The sequence below is a fragment of the Apodemus sylvaticus genome, chromosome 8, assembly GCF_947179515.1.
Source record: "Apodemus sylvaticus chromosome 8, mApoSyl1.1, whole genome shotgun sequence".
Lineage (NCBI taxonomy): Eukaryota > Metazoa > Chordata > Mammalia > Rodentia > Muridae > Apodemus > Apodemus sylvaticus.
In genome coordinates this window covers 91,503,295-91,523,893 of record NC_067479.1, presented here as the reverse complement: position 1 = coordinate 91,523,893, position 20,599 = coordinate 91,503,295, and the positions used below count along the sequence as shown (strand labels likewise).

The following is a 20,599-nucleotide window of genomic DNA, read 5'->3' as shown; positions in this document are numbered from 1 at the left end:
TTTTATTCAATAAAAGAACATGCTTTCAGAAAAAAATTAAGCTATAGATGTGCTGAAAGAAAATATGAGTACTTCTTTTTGTTTTTAGATATAAGAGATCTAACCAATATTGACTTATAGCATAAATGAAAAGGCTAATAAGAATAAAATATGAACTTCAAATATCTTCATGGAAAAAGCAAATGAAAAATTGCCCAAAGTTTTTGTAAAAGACAGCAAAATCTAATGTCTATTCCAGAACATAGGGCATTGTTTCTAATGAGAGTAAGAGAAAGGAACTTTTCTTATATAGATTATTTCTAAAAGACAGATAAATATGAAGTTATTAAATGCCTACTTTATTCTAAGTTATACAAGTAATAATAAACACATTCAATTTCTCCTGGTGAACTAAGCCATCTACCAACTGCTATGAGGAACTGAGAGTAAAAAATACAGGCAAGCTCAGAGCTCTCAAGAAATCACTTAACCATTTCATTCCAAGCTTGTTCCCCTAGAGAAATATGCTAATGGCATATACATAAATAGATGATAGATCTGCATAAAGCAGGTTGGTATTTGTAAGTGAATATATTAAGGCTTTGAAGGTTTTCAAGCTATAAAAATACAATTATAACATATACATGTACACGTGATATATTATGCATATCTATATGAGTGTGTTCGTATTTGCTGTTGTATCCAGATTGATATATAGTCCTACATATTGATAGACACATATGTACTCACATACATAGAAAGACAATAGACTAAAAGATATATAAAATACAAAATGGTACCCATGCGTCATCCAGTCCCAAATGCCCCAACATGTCATCAATTAGGGCATCCTCCACAATGGGATCCCCATATATGCAACCTTTCTGTATATATTCTTATACACAGTAACATTTTGACTTTAGTCAAATGTTTAATTCTGAAATCACTTTCACAGATTTATTCTTCAAAATTATAAAATCACATATCCTGGCCTCAGGTGTTCAGAAATATCTTTCAGATACAAATATGACCAAAGGAAATGTTTCGTTAACTGGGCTCCATTGCAATACATTCTACTGGGGTATGTGGGAGACTTAGGAACATGCCCTTACAATTAAGCCATCTATTGGGGTATGCGGGAGACTTAGGAACACATCCTTACACTTAAGACAAGCTGGAGTCTCCCATGGACAATGACCTTAGGGAAGGGCAGACATGATTTTCAAATAGACAGTTATATGTAGCCCTATGAAAATTTACCTTGGCCACAGCAAATAATCTTTTCTCTGTTGGGACTTGAAAGCATTCTCATATTAACAAACAGAGAGCTAAAAAAAAGAAAACACTAAGTCCCACAGAGGAGAAAAGCAGTCAGTATAAAAATTCGAAACTTCTATGATGTGTAACAAATGTAAAGTAATAATGCTGACCCTCTCTGGTCTTCAAAATATTATTGTTGTTGTTATTATTGTTATTATTAATATTATTTATTGTTATGTGTGTGAGTGAGAGAGAGACAGAGAGAGAAGAGAGGAGAGGAGAGGAGGGGAGGGGAGGGGAGGGGAGGGGAGGGGAGGGGAGGGGAGGGGAGGGGAGGGGAGGGGAGGGGAGGAGAGGAGAGGAGAGGAGAGGAGAGGAGAGGAGAGGAGAGGAGAGGAGAGGAGAGGAGAGGAGAGGAGAGAAGAGGAATGTGTAACAGGCCACTAGATCTTAGTGGCCCCTGGACCATATCACAGTGATGTCAATATGGAAGTACCATTCAGGCTATAAAACTAAGCATATAGACAGCACCACCTGTCAAAATGAAAACTAACAACTTCATCAAAGCTCATAGTTTTAGGAAAGTCTCTAAATAGACTAACCTTGCTTTTTGGCTTTGGTATTTCTGTTTCCATCTAACTGTTCTTGCTAACAAGGTAAGTCAATCCTGGATTTTTAGTCTGTGTTTAAAAGCTCACCCTGAGAAAGTTTTGGGGTTACACAGGGATCCAGAATGGACATTGTGGTCTCTGGCTGACATATAAATACTTTCTATTGTTTTAAACTCACATCCAGATAGTCCCCTCTGGTGGATATCCCACAAAAGTGTGTGCACCATGCTACAAGTGTGAAGATCAGTAAGCAATCTTGTAGGGTTGGTTCTTTTTTTATAACTTTATGTGGGATCTGGAAGTTTGTCAATCTTGGCAGAACACACCTATACCAGTTATGCTGTCTCATTCATGGGTCTTTTGTCATTTTAAAAAGGGAAACCAAGGGCTATCTCTTTCTGGGTTCACCTGTATGGCTGCTGAAACATTTCCATGATCATACTGTGAAGACGGTGAATATTTAAGTATGTAAAATATGATATCCGGTGTATTCTCATTCCCTCTCTCTCCTCTCATGACAATGTGAATATTTATTATGCCATATTCTATTACTCTGATAACTGTGCCTTCTACAGAAACAGCCCTCAATTTTATTGGAGACAGCAAAACTGAGCGGCCCAAAGAGTCGAAGTTGGGAGTGGAGAGTTCGCACTGTTCACGGTGTCTTCACATGGATAAGATAAGAGGGTGGAGCTCCTTAAGTCAGCTCCAACTGGTTAGTCTGTGATTTTAAGACTCTGTGCTGTTAATGAATTAGTGGTGCAGAGACCACCAAGCCACTCACAGACTAAGGGACTGTCACTTCTAAGCAGCGTTAGCTCCTCTCAGCACTCTTGACCTTAAACATCTAAGGAGCACGCCTTGTCCGTGCAGTCTCAGGGCAGCTGTTGGCAGTAGCACTTCCGCATCCCATTTAGACACTTAATCAGAGCATCTTAGACAGAAAACTACTACAGTCCATGGCTCTACCTTTAACAATTACTAATTTTATGGAGGTGGGGGGAGTTTGCTGGCAGCATCCTATCTAGCTGAAACTCAAGAAATGCCCAGAAATGAGAGCACTAATCTAAAGGAAGCGGAGTCTGAGACAGAGGGGGGAAATATGTCTAGAAACTACATCTTCTGATGATGGATAAACCAAATGCACCACACTGAGCCCGCCATTCTACCACAAGTCAGATACAGAGACAGGATGAGTAAAGACACCACAGGGGAAAACACACTGCCAGACAACTTTACCCCCATCTAGGATGCAGAATCGGCATCCCTTAAGAGGCAATCACCTTAACTATGGTAGTCCTGATATAAACTATAGGGAAAGGTTACAGCCTCGGGGAGGGGGCACTTGCCTTTCCTCTGAAAATTCTTCTTACTGGGTATATCACAGCTGTGGGAAACAAAGAACCTAAAATACAGGCAATCACATTACTCTACCCCTACAAACCCTCCCTGTGATGAAGACATTTTACTGAATTAGATATATTGGTGAGTCAGCTCCCTTATTCTTAAATTTTGTGAGCTCTTCAAGGAAACCTTGCAAGGAAACTGTGTGTTCTTGTATCTTAGGAAATCTTGTTCTGTTTATCTCCCCTCACCAGTTCACTCCAGACAGCTGGAAGTAGCTTCAGGACCCTTTCAGGAGAAAAGAAGCCCATAATGGAGGCATGAAAGAGAAGGCTAGGAGGAGATGAGAGAAGAGAATGATACTTCAGAGGCCACGCCCAGCCTTTTTGGAAAGTTCAGAGGATGAAGAAGTGGTGCTCCCCATATATAACAGACACTGGGTCTAGAATATGCAGCCCTACGTCTTCACACTCCCAGGCACAGCCTGCTACCTGTTCACACCTTTGGCCTCCACATGCAATAACACACATGTATGCACACAGGCACATGCATTATATATGGGTGGGGGACAGAGAGTAGACACAGACAAGGAAGATGAAAAGTGGCAAGTAAAGAAGAGATGGGAGTTATGTGGTACAAGGCAAGGACTACCCGGAGTCTCTGGAAGCTAAGTGAGGAAAGGAGTACTACCCCCCCCCCCCCCTTTGTGGTCTCTATAGGGAAAGGACCGTTGTTGATACTGGACCAGTGTTTCCAGACTCCAGTCAGAACCTTCCTAAAGTTTTAAGTCACAAGGTTATAGTTATCTGTTACAGGAGCCCTAGAAACGTGTGAGTAGGTAGAGGATTTAAGCATGAAGTCCTGAGTTCAGTCATGAGCATGCATGCAAGAGCTATGCACAGTCACACTTGCCTATAATCTTGGTGCTAGAGAGGTGGAGAAAGGCAGACACCTGGAGCTTGCTGGTCAGTCAGTCTGGCCAAACAAGTGAGCTCCAGGTGTGATGGCAGACTCTGATTCCAAAATGAAGTGAAGAAGTGACATGAAACCTTGTCCTCTGTCTCAGGCTCCATCTCTCTCGGCCTCTCTGTGTCTCTCTCTCACACACAAAATAAAATGAAATGAAATATGATCCTCTTTTCATCCAGCATTTATCAACGAATATTTATTTTTTTTAAAAAAAAATATGGAATGCTTCACGAATTTGCGTGTCATCCTTGTTCAGGGGCCACGCTAATCTTCTCTGTTTCATTCCAATTTTAGTGTATGTGTTGCCAAAGCAAGCACAAATATTTAATTTTTATAGGGATGGAGAGATGACTGAAATACCATCCTTACTTCAAGAGGCTCTTATCTAAAGGGAGTGCTCCCTTCTTTGAAATATCCAAATAATATTCTGGGCAACAAAGTGTAGAAAAAACTTACTTTTTAGTGCTAAGGTTTCTACACTGACTCCACATTTCAGTTGATCCTCAGTGTTTTTTTATAGGCTGAGCACATAGTCTAAATGTTTCTCCATTCGCTGCCCCGAAGACCACATCTTTATCAAAGAACATAAACCTTAAAAAATGTCTTCAGATGACCAAAGAACAAGCATGGAGTGAAGCCCAAGCCCACAGCACAATGGGAGTCCCTGGGAGAGTAACATCTGGAGTAATGGTCCTGGTCTGCAGAGGTTTGCCTGGCAGAGCTTACACGTTACAAATGACAGAATGGAGACCATACTGGAACTGTTAGAGTAATCCTTCCAGAGAGTTCTACATTTTGACTACTAACAATGCTAAGAGAAGTTTATACAAATGGTAAAATATCCTACAATATTCACTTTTTGAAGCTGCTAAATTTTATCATATCTGTCAGAAACTTGAAGAATTTGTGAAGGCAAGAAATTACTGAATGTGTCCCCTCGGAAGATGAAAAACTAGGATGTGAATCCTTTCTATAGATCCCTTTCCCCCAGTCGCCACTTTCACTAACATTATTAAGTCACAATATATTTAAAGTTTACCAAGGTAAAGTAAAAACTTAAATAAAAAACCCTCTTGGTTATCAGGATCACACATGCTATACAAATTATTTAGAAGACAGTGTTAGAAGAGAAGGGAACCTAAAAAGCATTTTCATATCTTTGACAATTGTCTTTAACATAGAAATTTGGGATAATCAAATTAGAGAGGAGAGAGAGAAAAAAAGATTCTTCCTCTGTTTTTCTCCTCTTGGCAAAGTTCTCAGTGCAGAGTTATTTTCCAGGCAAAGATGGATGAAATTCTGTTCTCTGTAATCTCTGTGAAGATTACGAAAATAAAGTTTCATTTCACGGAACAGCTGATGTCCCCGCTGAGACTCAGTCACATCCCCATGAGGTCAGTGTTGGCAGACAGGACCTGTGTGCTCTCTGAATCTCTGCTGTGGCCATGAGGACCTCAGTATGACCTTCAAATTCCTTTTCCACCTCAGAGAGATAGACACCACAAAAGCTACTTTTGTCACCAAGGAAGATAAGAGCGTCTGCAGGCAGGACAACAACACATTATGGATGAGAAAGATTGCTTTCCTTCAAAGGATTCTCACATTTACATGCATGCTTTAGAACCCCTGTGAGAGTATCTGAGGGGCCTCACTCCGGCTTCTATTTAAAACAACAATAGTGTAACCATAACAAAACACCACTATTTATTGAATGGCTTAAGAGCATCCTGTCATTGCTGATAGTGAGGGAGACAGCACCATTTCTCCTATTTTAGGGTTGGAAAGCAGAGGGCTCAACTGAGGCCTCACACCCGCTCCAAGTCAGAATCAAGCCCCAAGGGCCTAGTGCAGAAACAGGATGGGACATGAAAACATTACTTCTTCCAACACCTAAGCTCCTCTGCCTCCTACCTCAAGGCCTGAGAAAGCCATTAGAGTGCTGTGCCCCCGAATAAAGGGCAGGAAGTCAATCATTCATTAGAGATGAAAATGTTCCAGCAAGAGGAAATTGGGTTTCTCTGAGCCACAGAAGAGAGCACTGAAAGGTCTGTGTTCAGACCTGCATCTGCCTTGGCCAAGAAGCATCCTAGTACTTCAACCCTCTACAACCAGTGTTGGTGTGGGGATCAGAAAATACATTTTAGTTGGCTTCTTTGTAGAATTAAACTTTGAATCCATAAAAATGGGACACTTTGAATACCAGTTGTCACAGGATCCTTGTCACTTGGATGTTCTTACACTCATGTTTTATTCATCCACAGACTGGCTAGCCTTTCCCTCCCTTTACCTCATGATTCAGACTAAACACTCTAGTTGAAACTGCCTGGCTGTGGAGATTCTGAGTAAAGAATAACCTGGGCTGGGTGCTTCCTGGGTTGGCTGAAAAGCAGGCTCTTACCCAGGGGGGGGCAGCCAGATGTCCCTCAGCTCCAGCCCCAGGGAGCCAAGAGGAAGCCAGGCTTTCTACAAAGCTTCACACTGCCCATAAGAAACTAGAAAGCTGTGCTATTATGCAAAATGTTTTCATTATATTTTTCGTTTTCACTGGTTTCTTTGATTAAAAAAAAAACAAAAACAAACCAAACAAACAAACAAAAAAACCAAATAATGAACAGAACCGTGAGAGAGTCTATAAAGAGTTCTGTGGACAGGATTCATCCAGTGTATTTACTAGCTCCCACACCTTCTGAGAAATACATCAGAATTATATTTAAAAAGAAAAAGAAAAAAAGAAAGATAAGTGCAATAAAATAATTCGACTTAAAAGGACACGAGAGTCTAACAGCCTCTGCATATTTATATGAAAGGTTCACTTTGAATAGAAAAATAAAGCAGACACCGTCATTTTGTGTCCTTTTGATGTTCTAAACTTCTAAAGTAGACAAAAACTGGATTTTTTTCCTTGAAAACCATGGAGTTCTTCTCCAATAAGCCCAGCTAGCTTCTTGAACTCATTAATATGAATAAATGAGGGGTTTTTCTTTTGTTTTGCTTTTAAATTGAAACACTGCTTTAAAAAAAAAAGTGTAGACACAGTCAGGGACATGGCCTGGGAGTAGAGGTTCGCAGTAGCATATTCAAAGCCTGTGGTCTCATTTGCAACACCACATTAAAGGTGGTGGGTGGCATTAGTCACAAAACTTGGGTTAATACTACTTGGAAATACTTGGCGATCTCGTTTTATAAACACCAGGATCTGTGTTAGTGCTGAGAAAAGGAGCAACACTAAGAGAGAGATCTGCTTTCATCGGTGGGCTGATAACTTCTTCAGAAAGATAGACCAATAAGCAAGCCAGACAAAGGCTGGTTGCCATTTACCATGGAGAAGTAGAGGACAGAGTGGGGTCACCTAAGTTCATCTAAGATGAATGAGTGACATCTGCCTGTAAGAGGAGCTATGGTCCAAGGGACAGAGGGTAGTAAGCTCAAAGGATGACCAGAGACAGAGAAGATCTCAAATCTAGATCCTGGAAATAGCATGATTGGCCTAAGAACCACAAGACATTTTGTTCCATCTATAGAGTTCTATTGATCTGTGGTGTTGGGGACAGCCAAAGTGAAACAGATGAACTGAGCCTCACTAAAGTCTCTGGATGTTGTCATGACAGCAGATAGAAGTGGCATGAACAGATCTGTTCTTGAGAAGAAGCACCTTGAAAACTTGTCCTGTCCTCAAAAAGCATTATTGTGTATGTGGGCAAAACCTTCCTTCTCTTATAAGGGAAAAAATTACCATCAGCTGAGTTAGCTCTCTGCCTTCCTTTTCTTATAAACCTCAAGCCTTAGAACAAGTTGATGACAGGCTCTTACTCAGCTCTGTCTTGCCCCCAGATATGTTTGGCAGTTCTAGAGACCAGTGGGTACCTGACCACCTGTAGACCAGCCTCTAACCTTAAATAGAAGCAAATTCAAGTTCTGGAGAAGCCCATTTATCCTGAAATCACTCCTTGCCCAGGCCTTATTCAGCAGCAGATTTCTTGACCTTTCAACCTTCAGATTTTCCCTGAACTCCCCTGGTCTGTCAGGGAGATGGAGCAATGTATGTGTAGAATATTCTGGCCCAGTCTCCATCACAACAAAAATACCAGGAGAGCCATCTTGTTGTCACATATACTACAAATGAAAATCTATTGCACAGACAGTGGCAGGTAAGTTAAGATGAGATGCCTCCGAAAGAGGCTAGTAGCCAGCTCTGGGATCACTGTCACCAGAAGCAGGCAGGGAGCTGCTTAGGGAAGGTTCCAGTAACATCAAGCTTCATCAAAGCCTATTAGTCAATATTTCTGGAAAGCAGGACACAGCCATCAACATCTCCAACAGCAACAGTGCCAAGATGGATCGGCGGAAGCTCCTCCCAGATCCCCTCCAGATTTATAGTGAAGATATTGGGAGAGTTAATCTTCAGTCCTCGCTAAACATGTCATCGGTTTCCCTTTCATCTATAAAGCAAGGTTAGAGACACCCAAATAGGCTCTCACTGTAAAGAATTTAAAACATCATTTTTCATTTTCAAAAAGTCAAGGGCTCGAGATACTGTGATGTTTCCCCTTCAGAACAGTGCTCAGAGAGCTGGAGATGTGATGTTCACAGCTGGTGAGTAACAGAATGGGACACATCTGGAAGGTAAAATCCAGGAAAGCTAGCAAAACAAAGCTAGTGTATATATAAAGATTTCAAAGGAAAACCGAGGAGCTCGTGGGACTCCCAGAAGCTGCACGTATATTTTATATACTGGAGTTTAAGGAAGAACTTTGAGAGATCAAGATAAAATGAAAATATACAAAATAGTTGAGTATTAAACACAAAAGCCCTATCTTAAAGCACTGGAGACCAAATCCCAAACTACTATAAATACTCACCCTGCATCCCTTGCAAGGAACCGATGAAGCTCTATGAAGGCACTAAGTTCCTTACAGGCATACGTTATAATATCTACCTGGTGATGACTGGGGAACTCAGCAAATAGAATCACTTTTTAACTTCAGTTATTAAGTTGTGTGTCTTTGATGTATGAAAAGATTAGGTTACCTGGAATACTAGAAAACTTGGGGCATTATATTTTAGGAAGTGCAGAGGAATTTGAACCAAAGCCAACATACCCAGCTGTGTCGTGCCTTAAAACTTTGCATCAGAACTCCTTTCATACGCTTATTAGCATCCACAGGGTACTTGGTGAGTTCCAGTTAGCATTCTACATGTTGCTGTTATTGGTGAATGAAATAGCTTTTATTCCCATGTGAGAAGTGGGAACAGAAAGAGAAAGAAAGAAATGTGAATACTTCAGGTTTGATCTCAGACAATGCCAACAGCAAGCGGAGGAGAATCAGAGAGCAGAAGGGGTTGCAGCGGTAAAAGATCACCAGAACACACCACATTGGGAAATGACATCTGAAGGATGCAAGGTTAGCCATGTGGCAGACTGGAGTGAAGATATTCAAGGTAGAGGGAAAGGCTGGGCTGGGACGTTATCTCCCGGCAATGAACCATGGTGTCATTACTAAAGAAACGTTTCAGGCATTCTTATACAAAATTGTGTAGAAACAGATCTCAGGTTTAGTGTTGTCTGTAAGTTGGAGAACTGCATAAAGACACACACACACACACACACACACACACACACACAGCTGCTCAAAGCTTGAACAGTAACAACAAAGGGCAAAACATTACTCCATCTCAGCATACAACAATAGATTCGAAATCACTCATCATTTTCACATACACATTTTCACATACACATACAGAGTAAGACTGGTCTGAATACTTATATGTGTACATATGTATTTGTACATAGGTATCTATACATATGTATGTATAAGTGCGCGATTCATAAACATACATGTACTTGAAAATAATATCCTAAAAAGGAAAACACTTGGGAATAACATTAATAACCATCCTTTAAGGAAAAAAACCTAAAGGTGGGGAAATACCTGGTAATATGGAATTAACTTGAATCAATCTACTCTTCCCCTAAGGTAACTCAAAAGATTCAATGCACTTTATACTGACTTTTTAGTAAGTTAAAAACATTCTACAGATTAACCGAGGAAAAAAATCAAACAAGCATAACAAATATTCTGAAAATGTAATTGCATGTGGAAAACAGTGTCTACCACAAGGTAGGTGAGCCTGAGAGAAGGCACAGTTCTAGTGATCAGGCTGGCGGGAGAGTCTAAAGACAGCAGTGGCTAAAGACAGGCAACACGTTTAAAAAATAAGTAAATAAAGTTTAAAAATAAGTAAATAAAGTTATCAACTACATTATGTTGGGATAGATTCATGAAATAGACATAAATTATTTTAGATTTATGCCTTGGATTCCATGATTATATATATATGTATATATATATATATATATATATATATATATAGAGAGAGAGAGAGAGAGAGAGAGAGAGAGCTTGGTAAGTCCTAAATAGCAAGTCTGTTTTACCATATAAATTGAAACTGGGTGCAGAGACTATAGCCCATGCTTATAGTGAAGTATAGCATTCAAGAGAAAACCAAGAGGTCAGCTGTCTCCTTGGGCTGGAGTGAGCTCCGAGCCCAGGACTACAGGAGGAGTACCTAACTATGGAAACAAGTCATGGCCAACCACAAGTGTTCTGACATGGTACCTGCATTTTATTTTCAAAAAGAATGAATAAACCCTTTAAAATGGTTTAAACTGTAACATACCAAGACAGAAAATAAATACCAAGGGGAGCAGAACACTTTTGATCTCCGAAAACTCTAAAAAGTGTGTGCTTGATGCAGCGACTCTTAGAGCCCAAAACATAAGGAAATGCACAGATCCAAAATAATTCGAGAGGAAGCATGTGCCTTTGCCAAGATAAATGATGAATAACCCTGATGTATAATCACACCAAATAATGATCTATTATTACACATTCTATGCAGACAATAAAGAAAATACACGCAACAGAGTATGGAAATGCCTAACCCTATGTGGTAACTATATTGGAAACAAAACACACTAATGCTATGTTGAACATTTAAACTTTAAAATCCCAGAGTTACCAAGACTAGGAAATTTGTTCTTGCTGTGCCCTAAAACCAAGTCTATACACATTGCCTCCAAAGCACACACGAGTAAAACAGCACATTGTACTTCATAAATATGTAGAGTGTGGCAATCAAAATGAACTTAGTTTTCAAAACAGCAATTTAGAAGTCTACACAGCACACCATAGAGGTAACCCTGGGATCCAGCAGTCCAGACAGACGTTCAGGACCCTCTACCACATCATAGGAAGTCTTCCACAATGACCAGACAGAAAGCCAGCCGGGATGAGTATGCCAGATAGCTGGGTGTGGCAGTGGACATGGGAGAAAGCAGGAGAAGCAGAGGCTAGGCTCAGCGTCAGCTACTTGAGGAATTGGGGATCAGCCCGAGTTACATGAGATCCTGTTTCTAAAATACCAAATTAACTAATCAATTAAATTAAATTACAGCAAGGGGGTCTAAAACTACACGGACACAGTTTTAATAACATTAAGCTAACTTCAAAAACAAAACCTCTAAATTTTAGGTAAATTACTGAAATAATTATGTCAAAAGTAATGTATATACAACAGAACTGATACTTTTTTTGGAAGAGAACTTGAAAACGTTTTTCTAAATTCTGTCATAAGGTTAAAGCTATGATTGACTTAAACATTAATAGTATAATTGTAATATATATTTTCATAGTAGGAAAATAATTTTTGGAAAGTGGTTTATAGAAAGAATAAAACAGGTGTTTTTGTTTTATAATTTCGGAAAATACAATTATTCATCAAATACTTATAGATTTTATTATATATCCCTAAAAGCAATACAGACATCCAGCACAGACTTAATTGTACAAAAAAACTAATGAAGAAAAGCCTTGGAACGTGTTAATCTCACATCTCTGGAGCCCAAGGCACAAGCTTTCAAAGGGTCTCCACTTATCACTCGGGCGACTCCTGCCTGTTTTGCTAGCTCTTCTAAGCTCTGCCCTACGGTGCTTTCACGGGGACAGGGGACAGGGGACAGGGGACAGGGGACTCTGCACACCATGTTGTCTCCAATTCAAAGATTGCTCCCATTTCAGATGCGGGAGCTCCCTCAGCTGAGTAAAGGTGGGTACGCGCCATTCTTACACCCGTGGCTTGGAGAGTACCTGACCGACCGGGACACATGGGCTTGTTTTCAGGCATGCGCTGTAGCTGGTGGCCTGTACACCTCACTCTATGAACTCACATCCTGCACTGAGTGCTAGGACCAACAAGGGATTCTATGTAGGAAGTTAGATGAACCACTTGGGCAAAAGCAAAAAGACCAGCAGCCAATGAAACATCCGACTTCTTTTTCCTCCCTTTCAGCTTTGAGAAGCCACCTTCTTCTGACTTGCTTAAGTCAACATCTACCACGGAAGAGGAAGTCATAAAAAGTGACAGCCCAGGCACCTGGCCCGCCTTGCAGAGCTGGCCACTCTCACAGCACCAGCATAAGAGTAGGTATTAGTGACCCTTAGCTCATCAGCACACCACTGACGCCAGGGAGAAAACCAAGAAGCCAGGCAAAGGATGCGCTGAACTTCATTCATTTCAGGACAAAGCGGGCTTCACCTAACGTTGTAACAGTTAGTTTCCATTGAACCGTGTCAACAGCTCTTCATGAAAGGCCTAATGGCTTATTATGTGAAAAGTTCCAAGGACTGTTTCTTAATGTTTAGCAGCAATGGCATGGCTTGGTCACTGCAACAAATATTGCTTAACTGTTTAACTTATAAGAGAAATGTAAAAGCAAAAAAAAAAAAAAAAAAAAGCCCAAATTCTAAATATGTAATTCATAAAACAGCATATTTTCTTTAATTCATTTTCTCGAAGTTTACAATATCTGTACTAATTCTCTGTAACTAGATATGTTCTGGATACATTCTTAGAGAATCTGTGCAGAATAAAAATTTGAAACATCTTAAAACTAACTAAAAACATCTTTCTAGTACGCTGCAAGGCAAATGCTTTTTAGATGTTTTGCATTTTTATGCTAAACAGCACAGCTGTGATTGATAAAAAGCAATCAAGCTAATTTAAGTCAATCAACTCCAGGAGGTTCTCATCGCTTGGATAAAAATGCTCTCTCACTCCTTAGAAAATAAATAAAGATTTAACAGAGTGGCTGGATTTTCTCGACTCTGCTTTCTTGCCATTCCAAAGGCAGCATATAACCAAGAAATCATGTTAAACAATTTCTGTCACTACTTTAAAGGAGAATTCAAACTTTTTAAAGTCATGTTTAATTAAATAGTCCTGGGCAACAGTATATTCTCAGAGAGGAACAAACACTGAGAAAAATAACACACATCCACACACATACAAACACAAGTATTCACACACACACACAAACACACGCATGCACGCACACACACACATGTATATATACATGCATACAACTCTTATAAGAGGTTCAAAATTGCTGATAGAAAGACTATAGGTTACTTTTCAGTCTCTAAGGAGAATGCCATGCTAAGCAATTTAGTTGATATTATTAAGATGATTCTGGACCTTTAAGATCACCATCTAAATAATGTAAGTTCAAGAGCAAGCTGGAAAGGCATGCCTTTAGCCAGCTTCATACATTATGAGAAAACGTGGAGGGAAACTGGAGTGGGGGGGCTGTTAAGATAGGTTTTCCCATCGTGCGGATGGGGAAGGAAGATGAAATAGTCTCAGTTTTCCATTCCCACCAGCAGGGTGCCACTCTGTACTTTGGACACTTGCAAACATGACCTAATGAACTGGAGCAATATCCACAGAGGTTCTCAGCAGAGATACTGTTACTCTGGTGGGAGAACACACCCAAACCATTTCATCTTTCGGGAACATTGTCTCCAAAAGGCAATCTGAAAACCCTAGCCCCTTGTCCTTCAGATCCTGGGACCTCTGATACTTGTGTCTCTGACAAATGAATGTGCTAATGTCTGTTTTTAGAAGTTAAACAGTATGAGGGAGCCCAGCCCATGCTGATTTACATAATCAGATGCTGAGATGCTCCTGGCTGCCTTAGATCACAAGTTCTGTCTCTTAATTTCTTAAACACAGGAAGGAGTACATTAAGGAAAAGACCGTGATAAACAAATGACCAAGACTGGACATTTCAGACTGGAGATCCTCAGTGGAATTAGTAGAAGTGCTGAAAAGATGAACTGGTGGAGTTTTTGTTTTTGTTTTTTTGTTTCAGGTTCTCTTAGAGCAAAAATAAGGAGTTCATCAGTATCAGTCTCCTATGACCTTAGTGATGTCCCCTCTGATCACTGTAAAATTACCTCACAGTGGCCACTGGCAATTATGGGGGAAATGCCTACAAAATAGAAAAACCAGCTGCAATTCTCACCCATATAACCAAAACTCCACAGCTTTGTGGATGCACACACACACACACACATTTCCACACTATGCAATCCTCCAGTTTTCTGTGACTACCAAATGTGTGCCCATATTTGAACCCAGTTCTAATTGATGCTATCTATGTGGGGATAGGAGTTGTCTCATGGGTTAACAACTTGTCTCAATAGACTGGCTAGACAGTCTGCTATTTCAGGTGCACTTTCCAAGCAGTGGTCTTGACATTAGCCACCCTTGCACCCATCCCATTTTGCTAGCAGTTACGGGTAAGCCATACTCTTCCTCAGCAATTTACGGGAACTGCTCATAGAACTCAGGGAGACGTCTTACATGTGGTTAGTAGTTTGTTCTAAAGGATACAATTTTGGAACAGACAGATAAAAGAAATGCATATAGTAAAGCACTGGAAAGGGACAGGGAACACCCATCATCTGAAGGGGCCCACTGGCCTGAAAGCTTTCTGAGCTGCACCTGTAAAGCATTGTGCATAGGGTCCACTAGGCATGCCCAACTGACTCCGTCACAATCATATCAGCATCTGAATTCCTGGAGAACACGATTCCCTTGCATTAGCAAGAACATAGAAATATGACTTGGGCTCTTTCTGTTTTCAGTATTTTTGAAGTTCTGCCATCTGGAGCCTGGCTGATGACAGAGAGCCTATCCCACTCCTAGAGTAGATAATTAGTGAGCCTTGCATTTGCATGCCACTCATCCCAGGCCCACTCCCTCCAGGGGCTGAGATGGCTGGCAATCTAGAAGGGCACATGCATTGCAACAATTCCATCCTTGCAGCCACATGCTCTAGAATGTGTTCTTCAACACTTGGTACGTCAGGGCTCCACTCCTTGCTCTCACCCACCTCCTCCATTAGGCACACAAACTGTGGATTGCCATTTCCCTTTTCTAAGATCAGGTACCAGGCAACCAGGGTGGGTTCCTCTGCTTTCCCTAGGCACTCTTGGAAATATTCAAACTATTCATTGCACTCCTAAACCAGCTTACCCTGACTCAAAGGTTCCTTCCCTTAAAACTCAGAGCAAAGGTTCTCCCCAGTTTTTCTTCTAGCTTCCTCTGCCTGCCTGACCTCAGTACTTCCTCGAATTGCCCCCTCATGGCAAGTCACATATGGTGCTTTGGGGAAGGGCGACAAACTGTCTTCTCAATAGCAGGAGACTCAAAAATATGTTGGCCTAACAGAATCTGAAAGAAAATAAAATCTAGTTTAAAATGTTAAGAAAGCCACACACACTATTTTGCTCTAGGCCAAGCAAGAGTGTCTGGAAGCTGTCTTCAGGAATGTCTAATTATTGGGGACCTGTATTCTATCACAGCACTGCATGTTGTAAAGGCAGATGAACCTGTGGTTTGGAGCTTAACTTGTCCTATAGATAATGGAGTCAAATCATCCAGACCTTCAGAGAAAAATAGCGAGCTTCTGTACCACTCTCCGGTAACACAATCACTCCAACAACTCCATCCTTACAGCCACGTGCTCTACAATGTGTTCTCTGGCACTCATTACACCAGGGCTCTGCCCCTTGCTCTCACCCTCCCCTTTCCAGACACAAACACCATGAGGAATTCTTGATGATGCCCATTGTCTTGTTGACCTTGTCCCTGGCTCGGAACGCCATCCCTTCTCCTAGCCATTTTCCCCACCATCGGGACTCAATTCTCTTTGAATCGCAGTCTCTCTCAACAGCAGAGTGTTGCCATGTGCTACCCAACATGGATTGGTCCGGAGTTCTGCTTCCCTCTTCCATCATGGCACCTTCCTGCTTCCTTGTGTTGTTTGTGCCCTCTGGGGAACCAGTTTTCTCTCTAAATAGCATCAACTAGTAGTGGGGAGCTTACTGAGAGTTGGCTCCATGGCAGGCTGTGTGTTCAGTGTTGTACCTGCATGGTATCCCTGACTCCTCAAGGCAAGTATTCCTTTCATCCCTGGCTTATAAGACAGACATTCTAGAAGGTTACCCAAGATTATATGTCAGGTGAAATGCTCTGGATCTGAACCTGGTTCCTCCAGCACCACGTCCGTCTCTGAATAGACATGGCTGCCCCTCCCCTGAGATGCATACTGTCCAGACGCAGTGGCAGCTTCAGTACTGGGTTTGACCCAATGGCCACATCAAAGAGGGTTGCTTAATGTCTATTAAACCGAACAAATAATTGTTTATCTGAACCATTTAAATTGTCACTGTTTCTCCACTGTGCTTTTTCATTTATCTGGAAATAAGACACACCTACCTGCACTCCCTGTGACAACACACACTTGACATAATCCTCGAAGAAAAAAGTATTTGGTCCCGTGTCCTGCTAAGACAACAGGTGAGATGGGTATTTTAATGGGCTTCCTCCAGGAATAGGGGAGGTGCATGTGTGGTGAGCACGACCTCAGAGTCCACGCTGGCTCCAGTGTCTCACACTCACTTCCTCCTCTCTCAGCAAGCATCCTAGCACAAAGCCAGGCTGATAAGATGATGCCGCTGTGCAAAGGTGTGTACAGAAAACATTCACCGTAACTTTCTCCCCTGGGATCTTTAAAGCCTCAAGACTGTTCCCCTACAGATATTCCTCCTACAAAGATTAGCTAGCCCTGTCTCCTTGGCTCAGCTGTAAACCATAAACCCTGCCTCCTTGATTCAATTACATGCAGTGACTCACAGCCCTGTTTAACTGTGTATAATAAACATATTGGCTTCTGCAGCTTCTCCATCAGAAAGCCCAGTCTACCCAATGTCAGTTTTTCTGTCTATGTAGCTATGTGTGTTTGTCTTTCCTTCATTCCCTCACAGCCCTGGTCTGCTCAAGTCCCCGTAGGCAATGCTAAAATACAGCATAGCATGTCCTCCAAAGCGGGAGGAGAGAAAACCAAATATTAGTTACACCTCGCTGGTTGTACATAGAAACCCACAGTGAGCTCCCGTCTCACCAGAGACTCACCCTTGTTCACACTGTACAGACAGTTCAGAATGCCAAGTGCTACGTGGGCTGGAGGAGAAGCGGGCAGGGTGACCTGAGAACCAGCTTCAAGCTTCTCCAAAGTCCGGGGTTGGGTGCATACATAGGTGGGTATATACAAGGCAGTGGAGAGGCACTGCTGAGCAGAAGCAATACAATAGAGGAAATACTCCAGACTCAGACACCAGTCAAGCTGAGCGACACACGTTGCTAAAGCAATCCTTTTAACTGTTCTTCCCGAATTATCTGTGGGACATAGGCCAGCCCAGTGACAGGGGGTACATTTGAGGCGGTGGAGTTAGAATTTTGGTTCCACCGATTCTGAGCATCAGGCCCACACCCTCCTCCCTCATCCAACTTCCTTGTTATCCAAATATAAGTACCACAATAGCCAAGGAATTAAAGTCCAGCAAATGGTGGTGTCCATTACTAATACTAATATGAACTGTGCCTGTAAATGTGGCTATTTCTACTTCCTAGGATGATTGTCAGCATTCCAGGGTACTCTAAACTCCCAGAACAGTATCTAAGCATCGCGGGTGGAGAGGCCCATTAGTATTGATCATTATCATATTGATACTAACATATACCAGATTTAGCAATTAGATGAAAGGACTTCCAAGAAATAAGGAAAAATAAATATAGTATAATCGTAGTAGTAGTATTAGTAGTAGTATAACCTTAGCTGCAAAATATCAAGCATGAGATACCAAATTAGGTGTTTTTCATGCACCAATGTTTTCTTTATACAGCCCACACAGAAACACATATACATAGTATAATTTTTCTTTTCCAAGAGAGTTTCCACCAATACCTGTAAGCAGTTATCAGTGGATTTTGGTGGATTTATTGTCTGTTTGTTTCAAGGAGAGAGTCTAAGGCCACATAATAAAATATTTTTTTAATTCTGTAGACTGTGTAGTCTCTATAGCAATTAATCAACTATATTGTAATGAGAAGCAGCCACAGATTATACACTCTAAATGGTCATGGTTGTCTTCCAATACAGCTTTCTTTACAGTAGCAAACAGCAGCTAGACCTGGGCTCCCAGTCACCAGCCAGGTTGTTTCACCCGTACGTTACGCGCCACTTCAATTTTCTTTCTTTCTTTCTTTCTTTCTTTCTTTCTTTCTTTCTTTCTTTCTTTCTTTCTTTCTTTCTTTTTTTGTTTTTTGGTTTTGTTTTTTGTTTTTTTTTGTTTTTTGGTTTTGTTTTGTTTTTTTGAGACAGGGTTTCTCTGTATAGCCCTGGTTGTCCTGGAACTCACTCTATAGACCAAGCTGGCCTCAAACTCAGAAATGCCTCTGCCTCCCAGAGTGCTGGGATTACAGGCATGCACCACCACTGGCCGGCTCCACTGCAATTTTAAATTGGTACTGCAGCATACCCTCAACTACACTAGCACATAAGCTATAGCCTCAGTAACAAAGTGGGTCCTGTGAGACCCGGAGGAGAAGCAATGATGCTTTGCTGTTTTATTTCCTTGTGAGAAGATCCATTAAGCTCAGGCCAGGTGAGGTTTATAGGGCATAGGTCATACTTGAGCTGTTCAGACCCATGTGGCCAGTACCTCACAAAGGAGGCACACAGCAGTAAACCCGAGGCTGGAAATGTGGCTCTGAATTTCTTTCACATAGTTTGCTACAATTTCACCTTCAGAACTTATGTCAGACAGCCCTCTCCCCAGAGAGCCCACCTTTGATCCACCTTTAACCATGCAGGCAATCTAATGGCCCTGTTTCATTAATAATGCCTGACCACTATCTTTCTCTTCCAATAAACAGTAACCTTCAAGGACATCATGTAAACACTTGTCTGGTTATTCATAGTGGTATCTACACCTACACTGCTGTTCAGATAGGATAGACAGTTGGAAGGAAAACATAGTTATTAAGTTATTAAGCAATTCAGGTAATTCATTACTAATCACATTTTACAGGTCTTTTATGTCGCATAACCTACTTAAGATAACAAACTCATTACATGAAGGCGACACTTGCATTTGGGCCTACTGATAGCCAAACCTTACTGTTAATCAGAACACCCAACTGCCTCCTGGGAGCCTGGGGACAATCTTCATTGGAAACATAGACCCACCAAAGAAATAGTCAACCAAAGAGTAGAGAGGCATGGAGAGAGGCTGAACAATCGCCTTCAAAATCAGAAAAGGTTTTTGTTGGTTTACTAAGAGTCCGAGTAATGTTTAACAGATGTGTTTTGTTTTATAGGCACACTATTATAAAATAATCTAATTGTTTGCCACTATTATTTTTAGAAGCCATAGGATGGATGAATGGATGTGTGAAGGAGTCAATGCAAACAAACCTCACAAATCTACAATTCCTGCCACTCTTAAAAGTCAGAGCATCTACCAATACTGGGCCTATAGATCCTGAAATTAAGAACCTTTGCTGGGTGGTAGTGGGAGGGGGAGGGGAGCTCTGGCCCCAAGTTCTCACTGTTCCAGCTGACCCTAGTCCCCCTGATTTATGAATTGTGGCTGGACCCTGTAATGTTGACTCAGAAATCCCTGGGTTATAAGAAGAAACAACAGAGGCAATTCAGAAGACAAGTCTCTGTAAGCTGAGATGGATGACCAGAGAAAATGATTAGTTTTCTTAGCAAAGGTATCAAAAGGCAAGAAGGAAGAAATGGGGGAAAGAGATCGAGTGATTGAAGTATTGACACTGGACCACCGTAAACACCATGAGGGGAAGAGATTTTCACTGCAGGTATCTTAAGTCTTAAGGCTAAACTTTGAAGATAGTTTTTATCCTTTGCATGTATAATTAAACTCTTTAACTTAGAATTATTCACTAAACATATCTTAGAAGAGTGCTTTAGAAAAGCTAATTATATATATATATATATATATATATACAGACATATATACATATTTTTTCCTAAAACTAGTTGTCAAAGGGGGGGATGGTAATTTGAAGACTGAAGGAAACAGCAATGTTTGAGCTCCCCTGCCAAGGACTTGTAATTCCTCCCTAAAGCAGCATAAAACCTACAAGTTCTCACCACACATGCTGACTGTAATCCACACCAGACCCACAGACCCACTCACTTCTCAGCTGAACTTAGTGCCAAC

General features: G+C 41.1%; 1 protein-coding gene and 1 non-coding gene across 2 annotated transcripts in view; both read right to left on the bottom strand.

The window, feature by feature from the left end:
- Erc2 (ELKS/RAB6-interacting/CAST family member 2) overlaps positions 1 to 20,599 on the bottom strand; it is an 841,184-nt gene that overhangs the window by 525,106 nt on the left and 295,479 nt on the right.
- Positions 4,375 to 4,481, bottom strand: LOC127691812 (U6 spliceosomal RNA). The gene has a single exon (XR_007979385.1). It is a non-coding gene; the product is annotated as a U6 spliceosomal RNA (small nuclear RNA).